Here is an 11,384-nt window from a genome sequence, read left to right on the forward strand (position 1 = left end):
GGCAGTATTATAATCATGAGCAACTACACTTCAGCACGCTTTCCGTTTATCGCACTGTACTGCTTAATTTGTCACAACAAGAATCAATGGGAACGGTACGATTCAGTTCATTCTCGGTGGTGCCATAGCTTTAAATTTAATAGAACTCCAAACTTCCATTTATTAATTTCCTTTATTGGTATTCAATAATTAACCCCTTCACTACGTGACGTGTTTGTTTAGTTTATTCTTGCTACCGCCAAACGACTTCTCCATAGGGAACCGTCGAGTAATGAGGGGATAAATGAGGGAAACATCTAACCCCCTACATTCGAAAAATCTCCAATAAACATAATGTTGTAATATCATTTAGAGAATGCAGGAATAAAGCAAAATCGACATCGTGGTGGTGAGGTGGTTAACGATACCAGATAATGAGAACATGTTACTGTATGTCTAAAAATGTTCTCTCTCTCTCTCTCTCTCATTATCGCCCGCCTTTACAAAGGAGGAGCGATAATGTTTTTGCCAGCCTCTGTGTGGGTGTGTGTGGGTGTGTGTGTGGGTGTGTTCCCATTATATCCCATGAACAGCTTGAGCTATCAACATGAAACCTTCACGGTACCTACATATGGCCAAAATCTTGGACGATTTCGAAAATGGTGACTCTGGGTCAAGGTCAGCAAAATGGCTGCCAAATGCCAATTACAGTCGCGGCGCGCTACTCTGATGTTATTATTATCGTGCCCTGGCAACCTACCATTCAAAAGTGCTCTGATTTCGTGTATAATATGAGTCGCATGTGGTTCGTGTATATGTTCGTGTATAATAATATTCGTGTATAATATATTCATACATAATAATATGATTCGTGTATAATACGAAATCGGACGCACTTTTGAATGGTAGGTTGCCAGGGCACGATAATGACAACCTCAGAGTCGTGCGCTGCGACTATAGTTTTTAACCCTAAATAGGTAACGTGGGGTATCAGAAACCCCAGTCCCCGAAACTTAATTTTCAAAAATATGAGCATAAGTTCTACAGATCTGTCCGTCTCATTACCTTCCTGCCTAGTGATGCTCTTCATGGGGATGATGGAGTCATAGCTGTACCTGGCTCTGATTTTGCTCTATACTGTAGAGCCATTGGGAATGTCATACCCCAGGTTACCTATAATGTAACCTCAGTTGAGTCCTCTTGTGATTTTTTTTTTTTTTTAAATTTGCTTTCTCCTTTTGTATACAGGACCCAACATTGGTCTACTGCAGGCCATCCAGGGAATCATGATATTACTTTTCAGTTTTGCAAGATTTAATTTTAAAATTTGTATACCTAAAATTTAATCATTTTTGTATAAACTTTAAAAAATATATATATTTTTTTCAATTAAACTTTATTTTTTCTGGCCCTATTTAAAGACAATGGGTTGAATTGTGTACTGAAGCATTTTGAAATATCTCAAACGGAAGTATTTTTATTTTTTTCCGTGGGATCCGTCAAACCCCACATTACCTAATATAGTAACAAAAAAATGGTTACCTATCCAGGGTTCGCCCGCCTTTAGCACCATTATACTGTATATCATAAACGGCTTGAGCTATCCCCACGCCCCCCTCCTCCGGAGGGGCGCCGCTCTGCCATCTGCCCCCGCCCCCTCGCCGAGCTTGTAACATGGCCAACAGCATATTCTGGCGGGCGATTAGCATTCGGCTCCTGAATGCTTTTCTTTCATTATTATTATTATTATTATTCCTTTTCTTCCAATAGGGGCAAAGAGATAAACAGATCATACCTTATTAACTTCAGAGTAGGAGACTTGTGAAGCTGCCCACCGTTAGAGGCCACCACCGTTAACAGCTTGTCCGCCCCGAGTACGTGCTAAGTTACCGTGATTTTTCTCTGTTGATGTGAGAACCTGTGTAGCAAAATACCGTCATACACTACTGAAGTACCGAAAAAGCTTCGTAACAAATATACAACAAGAGAAAATACATTGCTCTCGTTGTTTTATTTCCCCAAAAACGAAACCCGAATTTTGAAAACCTGGCACATCAGGATGAGGCGTTTAAAACCAGAAGGCCGCAAACACCATTTTTTTTTTTTTTTTTTTAATGAGATAAACTTCCCTAAAGTTTTCTATTTCACAGCAACTATTATAGATAGACAGCTGGGAACTGCTTCATTTAAAAGGCGTGGGTAATAGAATGCCCATACCTTTAAAATAGAGCAGTTCCCAGCTGTCTGTCTACAGTATAGTAGTTCCTGATAAATAAACTTTAGGGACTTATAAAAAAAAATAAACAATACTTGCAGCCTTCTGGTTTTAAAAGCCTCATATATTGCTTTTTAATGAAGCTGCCACAAGGCTGAGTTAATTCTTGCCTCCTGAAATGTTCGATATGTACTGTAGTTTTAGCCAAGCACTTGTTTTGTTTGTCAGTGTCTCTTTTGGCTGAAATTTATTGATGTATCAAATTATTCTTCATCAGCCATCCGGGCTCAGAGACTTAACTGAAAGTGGTGGTAGCCACTGAGGTCTTCAGTATGGAGGGGCTATTTCCCCAGGAAGCGTGTGACTTTGGCCGCCAAATTGAAACACCCACACTCCTCGCCTCCACACTGTTCTCAGCTTGTTGTTTCTGTTTCGCTGTTACTTACATAAACTGAGGAGTGGTCCATGGCATTGTATTTTTGCTGCGCAATGTACCATGGCACTATATTTTCCGAATTCATCGGCTGATTTCAAAGGCGCGGGCGTCGGTTGCAGTGCATAAACATCATCACTGCCGCCCTGACCCCCTGACGGCGGGCACACAAACGACGACGCGGCGCTACCCATGAGAAAGCCTCCCCATAGAACAGAGCTCAGTGGTGGTTGTGCGTTTTCCTAGGGGTATAAATCATGATTTGGAACGGGGACTGATTGTCTCTGAGCTTGGATGTCTGATGTAGAATATTAAATTTCCGCCAAAAGGGAGACTGACACAAACAATTAGTGCTTGGCTAAAAAACTACAGTATAAAATTGAACATTTCAGAAGGCAAGATTTAACTCAGCTTTTTATTTTTGCTGCACAGTGTACCATGGCACTACATTTTCCCAATTAATCGCCTGATTTCAAAGGCGCTGGCTTTGGGTGTAATGCGTAAAATCACCGCCGCCCTGAGCTCCTGGCGGCGGGCACACAAACTACGTGGTGCTGCCCATGAGAAAGCCTGTTCATTCCAAGGTCTAGTGTTCTTATAAGCCTTGCTCCATACTACAGAGCTCAGTGATGAGTAGTGGTAGCGCGTTTTCCTAGGGGGATAAATCATGATTTGGAACGGGGACTGTCTCTAAGCTCGGATGGCCGATGTAAAATAATTTAATACATCATTAAGTTTCCGCCAAAAGAGAGACTGACAAACGAAACAAGTGCTTGGCTAAAACTAATATGCGCGCCCCCGCCATCGGACCCCTCACCCCGCTACGGAGCCGCAGCCCTACCCCCACCCCAGAAGGACACCACGGCGGGCCAGGTGAATGCGACAGTAGCCCAGAGCAAGACGGGTGCCGGAGCCCCGACCTTGTGTCCCTCTTCCCCTCAACCTGCCCGACCACGACGTCGCAGGAATGCGACACTACTTCCCGGCCGGACCAGCCCTCGTCTGGGGACTTTGATGCATGGTCGTGGAGTGTGCAGACGTGTTTCTCTGGCTCTCCTCTAGCTGCAGGGTTGCCCCACCGGCTTTAGCTTTGTTTCCTCCGCCACTAGGGCGTTTTTCAATAAAGTTAGGTTAGCTAGTACTAATTCTCCTCCCAGCCCTTTAGAGATATAGTAAGTGTCTATATCTGTTTCCTAAGATTGCCTTTGCTTACTCACCTCTGGAGTGTACCCCCCACTGATCGCTCTGGGGTGTGAGATACACACGGGCGCGTCCTCCCGAGAGTGGTTTGAGAGGGTAATCTCAGACTAGGTGTGTCTTTCCCAGGTACCTTGTCCCTTGCTTGTTTTTCTCCTTCTTCCCACTTCCCCCGTGAGGGGGAAGTGGTTGCTATGACGGACGCCCCTGCTGCTTCCCCCCCCTTCAGGGGGGGAGGTGGTCCTGACGAATGTAACGACCGGACTGACCACCCCCAGACTGACGGACGCCAAACTCGTGCCCCACTTGACGTTCCTGTTGACAATGCCACGTTCGTCATTATCCATGCTCTAGGTTCGACTCCCCTGTCCAGTCTCAATCCCTTCCTTATCAAGAAGGTGATTGACCACTGTGCAGGAGAAGTCGAACAAGTGAAAAAACTTGCTAACGGAGATCTCCTGGTAAAAACTGTTAACTCGTCACAAGTGAGAGATTTGCTGAAACTGCGTAAATTCCACTGTTACGATGTCGAAACCAAAATCCCAGTCTCCATGAATTCTTGCAAGGGTGTTGTCACTTGCAGGGATCTCATGGTGATGAGCGAGGACGAAATCGTACAAGAATTGGCGCAGCAAGATGTAATTGAAGCTAAATTCATAACTCGTTATTCGGAAGGCATAAGGACGAAGACAGCAACTATTATCTTGACATTTGCCAAAATTTCTCTTCCTAGTCAAGTCAAAGTTGGTTATGAAATCATTCACGTTCGACCATACATCCCTAACCCTTTCCGTTGTTTGAAATGCCAGTTGTATGGGCATGGTTCGAAGACTTGTCGGGCTTCCCAGCCAGTGTGTGGCAAGTGTGCAAGCCAGGGTCATGATGCGGAACATTGTACATCTGAGACGGTCTGTTGCTTTCACTGCAAGGGCGCTCACTCCACTTCCTCTAGGGATTGTCCCAAGTGGAAGGAGGAGAAGGAAGTCTGCACAATGAAGGCAACTGAGGGCATTTCCTATTACGAAGCTAGGAAAAAGGTGAAGGAGTTGCATGCAACTCCCACGCCGAATAGGTCCTATGCTTCGGCGGTAATGTCCCGTCCTGTGATGTGTTCTGTAGAGACCCAGACTGACCCTGTCTTTCTCCCTCCTGCCACTCACAGTACATCTCCATCTCGACCTCCTGTCCGTTCCAACTCTCTCACTGACATCCCTAAGGCATCAACTTACTCTCAGGCTGCTGCTGCCTCTTCATCGGTACGGCCTAAAACGAAGCCTGACAAGTCTAGTAAAAGCAACATGACCACCCTCACGAAACAGTCACGTCCTCATGTCCTTCCGGTTCCTACTCCAGCGAGGGAGAGAAAGGTTAGCTCTTCCTCGGGGGAGGCTGGGAACCTAGTTATTGATGACAATATGGAGGTTTCCATTAACAAGCACCGGGATAGGTCCCCCGGTAGTCGCTCGCCTGCCGGCGGGAGACAAAAAAAGACAAAGCACACTGGCCCCCAACGAAAATCCTAAATCGTCGCTTTCACTGTATTACAGTGGAATTGTAGAGGTATTGGGAATAAGTTACACAATATAGCAATCTTGCTTTCTATACACAGGCCAGACGTTGTTTGTTTACAGGAGACGCGCCTGGAGGATCACCCTGATCCTCCACAGTTCAGACACTATCACTCGTATAGAAGATATGAAGGTCACGGAGTTGCCATATACACACATAAATCACACCCACAAACAGAAGTGATTCTAAATTCTACTCTGGAAGCTGTCGCGTGCAGAGTAAAATTTAATAACAAGTATCTGTCTATTTGCTCTCTGTACTGTCCTCCACATGGCCCCATTGATAGTGATGCTTTAAATTCACTAGTTGAACATCTCCCTGGGAATAAGTTAGTGTTGGGCGATTTTAACGCCCATCACTATCAATGGGGTAGCTTGAGGATCGATGGTCGTGGGGAGCAAGTAGCCGACCTAATACTACAGTCCAGCCTCTGTCTTCTGAACGATGGTAGAGCGACTCGTGTAGATGATCGTACTGGTAACTTTTCGGCCATTGACTTATCTTTGGCCTCCCCTGGTATACATCAAGATCTCTCATGGGACCCTTACGACGACTCCTTGGGAAGTGATCATTTACCCATCTGTCTTTCTTATACACGCGACATCATTTCGGACCCTCCACCTCCAAAATTTAACTATAAGAAAGCAGATTGGGGATCCTTCTCAAGGATCGCCAATTTAGATATATCTGGGGAGACCATAGATGTTAAGGTCGAAAATATAACTACTTCCATATTACACGCAGCTGAGGCTGCTATTCCCAAGACTTCTACAGTTCATGCGAAGCATAGAGCACATTGGTGGACGCCGGATTGCCGACAAGCATTAAGAAAACGCAATAGGAGATACAGGATTTTTGATAGTCAGCCCACTGAGAAAAATTTTATTGCATACAAACAGGCACGGGCTGAGGCAAGGAGAATAATAAGAAGGGCCAAACGTGACTCCTGGCGGTCCTTTGTGTCCACGGTGACTCGTACGACACCATTACGTAAAGTCTGGTCCACCATAAGAATATTAAATAATAAAGGCCCATATTTCCCCATTACCACCTTGCAAATAAATAATAACATCTATGGCGAGCCCGTGGACGTTGCTAACATCCTCGCCAGGAGTTTTTCTCATGTAAGTAGCTCAGCCAATTATGACCCGCGTTTCCAACATCATAAACGCACGGCTGAGCTACAGATATTAGACTTTGCCACAGAAGACGTAAACTCCCGTACAACCAAGAGTTTACGCTAGATGAACTGCTCCTTGCCCTTAAATCCTGTAAAGACACCAGCCCTGGACCAGACACCATCACGTACGGTATGATCCAGCATCTTAATCAGGACAACCTGATTAAGATGTTAGCATTGTACAATGAGATTTGGGCGTCTCGAACGTTCCCAAACTCATGGCACTTTGCGCACGTCATACCGATACCCAAAGAGGCTGGTCGTCTTATGAATCCCACTTCATTTCGTCCTATTGTGTTGACTTCTTGTCTATGTAAGGTCATGGAACGAATGGTTAACAACAGGCTTCTTTTTGTTTTAGAGTCGAAGAATTTGTTAAATGATCAACAATGTGGCTTCCGTAAATACAGAAGTTCACTAGATCATTTAATGAATTTTGAGCATTGTATTGCAGAGGCATTTGCCAATAAAGAATTCATGATAGGGGTGTTCCTGGACATCCATAAAGCCTATGACATGACCTGGCGACACGGTGTACTAATGAAGCTCTATGCTTATGGTTTAAGAGGAAATTTGCCTGTTTTTATTTCAAATTTCTTAAGGGACAGAACTTTCTCTGTCAAATTGCCCCGTAACGTAACATCGGATATATTTATCCAGGAAAACGGGGTGCCACAGGGAAGTGTGCTTAGTCCTACTTTATTTAGTATTATGATCAATGATATTCTGTCATCAGCTCCCATCCCGAGGAATCTTAAATACTCACTCTACGCTGACGATTGTGCAATATGGCACTCTTCCCGTAATGCACAATTTTCGGCTGGGCGGATTCAAGCAGCCCTTGACTCCGTCCACCAATGGGCCTTGCAGTGGGGATTTAAGTTTTCCGTACGTAAGTGTGCCGCTATAGTTTTCACTAATCGTAACGTACCTAATTTGTGCTTAACTTTGGATAATCAGGCGGTACCTTTTCAAAATTCTGTAAAATTTTTAGGAATACATTTTGATCGTAGAATGAATTTTAAACTTCACGTTAATACTTTGCTTGCTCGTTGTGATAAACCGTTAAATGTCCTCAAGTACCTAGCGGGTACTACCTGGGGTGCCGACAGAAAATCTTTATTAATGGTGTATAAGTCCCTTATTCGATCGAAGCTAGACTATGGCGCACAGGTGTATGGCTCGGCATCCGATGCCACTCTGAAAGGATTGGATGTGTTGCAGAATAAATGTTTGCGAATGTGTCTTGGAGCTGTCCGGTGTACCCGTGTAGCTCGTATGGAAGTGGAGGCGAATGTGCCTCCTCTCCGAATTCGCCGTGACCACCTGGCCTTGTCCTATGGTGTAAGGACATTTAGGAAATGTAATATCGGCAATGTGGCCTGTACCCCCCTGCGTCAATACCACCACCTTCTGCGGGGGGTGCGTCGGCCACTTGCCGCTCGCCTCCACTTACTGACTCAGGAGCTTGATGTGGACCCCAGTGACTGTGACAAGTTGGTGCTTAAAAATATAGCGCCTTGGGAGCCACCCGGCTTTACAGTCGATGTCACATGGCTCCCAGCACCAAAGGCCAAGGCGCCGGAGGCGGAGGTCCACCACTTGTTTCGTAAGATCATTGTTCGTCACTTGGGGTCCCATCAATTGTACACTGACGGCTCCAAGTCGAGTGAATGTGTGGGTGCAAGTGTGTGGTCGACTGAATGTGCCCTCAGGTATCGGTTGCCGACTCATACATCTGTGTTTACTTCAGAACTTTTTGCTATTGACAAAGCCATAGACTATGCTCTCAATTCTAGACATGACTCATTTGTCATATTTTCAGATTCAAAATCAGCCCTTCAGGCAATTGCATCTTGTACTACGGACTCTCACGAGATCCAGGGCCGCATCGTTAATAAGTTGCATTCATGCAACAAGTCATTCACGCTGATCTGGGTGCCTGGTCATTGTCGTATCTACGGCAATGAGCAGGCTGACTTACTTGCAAAGTCGGCTGTAGAGCTCAAGGAGACTTGGGACGTTCCTCGTGATCTGCGGTCGAGTCTCTCTCTCGGAAAGAAATCAATAAATCTTCTGTGGCAAGGTCAGTGGACCAGACTAAATATTCCAACTTGTAAGCCGTACCTAGGCGACTGGGACACTGCCAACCGTCCCAGTCGCCTAGAAGAAAAAGTGTTGGCACGGTTACGGCTCAATGCCACCGTTTTAACCCACATAAAACCATATATGGAAAGACGCTTCCCACCGCACTGTGACATCTGTGATGCGGTGTTATCTATCAGTCATATCATCCTGCGCTGTCGGCGATTTATTCGTGAACGTGCTTCACTTATTAATTACTGCGGCGCAGCAGACGTCCCCTTCACCCTTTCCACCATCCTGGGTGATGGGGACATTGTTATGACTGATAAATTGATGGCTTTCTTGAGAGAGACCGGACTGATCAGAGTGATGTGACTCTTTTATTGTGTGGTTATGGTTTTTATCAACGGTAAATATGTATATATTGTAATATTAATTAGGGTTGACAGTTGACATATTTTAAATAGTTCCTCCTCCCACTGATCTATTTCTAATATAGATGTCCCCTACATTAAGCCAAGTTCCTCGCCTGACAGTCACCAGCTGATGAGTGCAAGTGTGCAATATAGGAAGGTATTGGGCACTTGCAGTCGATGGTGCTCTGCTGGGCGAGGTTCTTCACTTTTTGTACAAATTATGTAAATACATTATATTATCTTGCTTAAGTTATTCTAATTAGGGCCGACAGCTGACATATATGGAAATGTTCCTGACTCGTCTGGTTCCCTTTCATATATTGATGTCCCCTATATTAGGTTGTGCCTTGACTGACAGTCACCAGGTGATGAGTGCAGGTATGTCATGTAGAAAGGCATTATATATCTGCAGTCGATGGTGATCTCTTGGTCGAGGCTTTTTTTTTTTTACCATTAGTGTAGGTCTAGTTATTTGTCTCTTAGGATTTAGTATAGGTTAGTGATTTGTCTGTTAGGTGGTTAGTTTTAGGGTCTTTAGACTAGGTATTTTTGATTATAAGTCATATAAGGTTAAAAATATTAAAAAATAAATAAAAATAATAAAAATAAAACTACAAAAAAATAATAAAATAAAAATTATTATATATATATGTACGTGTGCATGAAAGTGTGTATGTTCATATGCATGGATGTGTGTATGTATGTAAGTATGTATATATATATGTTCGTATATATATGTGTATATATGTCAATATATATACATATATATATATTGCCTTAATGACCAGGGGCTCCGGCCCCAATGGTCGATAGGGAAAAAAAAAAAAAAAAAAAAAAAAAAAAAAACCCTCGTCTGGATCGGAGTGGGACTGCTCCAGATACAGTACCAGGCAGCACCGCGGTAACGGCCATTGAACGTACTGGTGAGGGAACGGCCACTGTATGTCTCTCAGCTGTCTCCCCCAGCAGCTCTGCGACGACGGCCACTGTACGCATCGGGGAAGGAACGGCCACTGTAAGTCCTTCTGCTGCAGCCACAACTGGAGCCTGCCTCGGTGTGACGGCCACTGTATGCACACCGACAAGCAAAGGCAGGAGGAATGGAGCCGCGATGATGGCCACTGTCCGCATCGGGGAGGGAACAGCCACTGTACATCGCTCATCCACCTCCTACGGGAGTAGCCCTGTGGTAACGGCCACTGTACATACCAGGGAGGGAACGGCCACTGTACGTCCCTCAGCTACTTCTCGTTGGGCAGGCAGACCCGAGGTAATGGCCACTGTAGGCGTCGGGGAGGGAACGGCAACTGTACGTCCCTCATCTGTCTCTTCCTCCTTCGGGAGCAGCACCACGACGACGGCCACTGTATGCGTTGGGGAAGGGATGGCCACTGTATGCTTTTCATCCAGTCCCAAAGGTTCTCCCAGAGGAGAAGGTCCCTTGCGCGGCCCACTCTCCACCCCTCGGCTGCACGGGACGCCCTTCTGTCTCTCCCTCCAGGTGTGGTTCCCCAGAGGTGCTGCCATTCCAGGAGTGGTGGCGAGGTCCTGTCACTGAGGGCGGGGCTCACGCTCTTCAGTCTGCCCCTGGATAACGCCAGACCCTGACGGATGCCCTGCAGGCGAGGTGCTGCAGTCAACCCCTGACGGCGCCCCCACCCAGTGACAACTGCAGTCCCCTTCCTTCCAGGGCCAGTCCCCGGACCCCAGGGCAGGACCACTCTGGCCTCCCTCACCATCAGCCCTCCGCCAGGAGCAAGAAGCAGCAGGCCCGACTCCTGACACAGTCTGGCCCCAGTCCAGAGGGCCCCTCACCAGGTCGAGGCCCAAACAAAAAAGGGCCTCCCCGCACCCCAGACCAGACACGCGCCCGGGCCGTGACGCCCCCGAGAGCTGTTCCGTGCCTTCTGCAGGAGGGCTCCCCAGAAGGGCTCCCTCTCACTCCCGGGCGCCAACTCAATTATGCCCAGATCTCAGCAGCCCAGTGACGACGCCTCCAGACCCCAGTGTTGTGCTAAAGACTTAACAGTGACAGTGACTGAAGGTGATATAGTAACAGTGAGACAGAAACACTATCCATAAAGGTCTCTACTCCAGTTTATCCAGAATGCTGTGTGTATGTCTAAGCGCCCCAGAACCAGAGTAATATACTAGTGTGTGGCTAAGAGATCAACCTACCACGTACAGTCCAAAGAGACCGAGTGTATGAACAGTGTCACTACGACTATGTAATATTCTCTCGTATTAAATCAGGTGTAAACACAGTGCCCATGTGATATGCTAATATTAATAACCTTTCACTTTACCCCA

This window comes from Coenobita brevimanus, chromosome 57, assembly GCF_032717465.1.
Source record: "Coenobita brevimanus isolate Jiangsu-jjx chromosome 57, ASM3271746v2, whole genome shotgun sequence".
NCBI classification, from domain to species: Eukaryota; Metazoa; Arthropoda; class Malacostraca; order Decapoda; family Coenobitidae; genus Coenobita; species Coenobita brevimanus.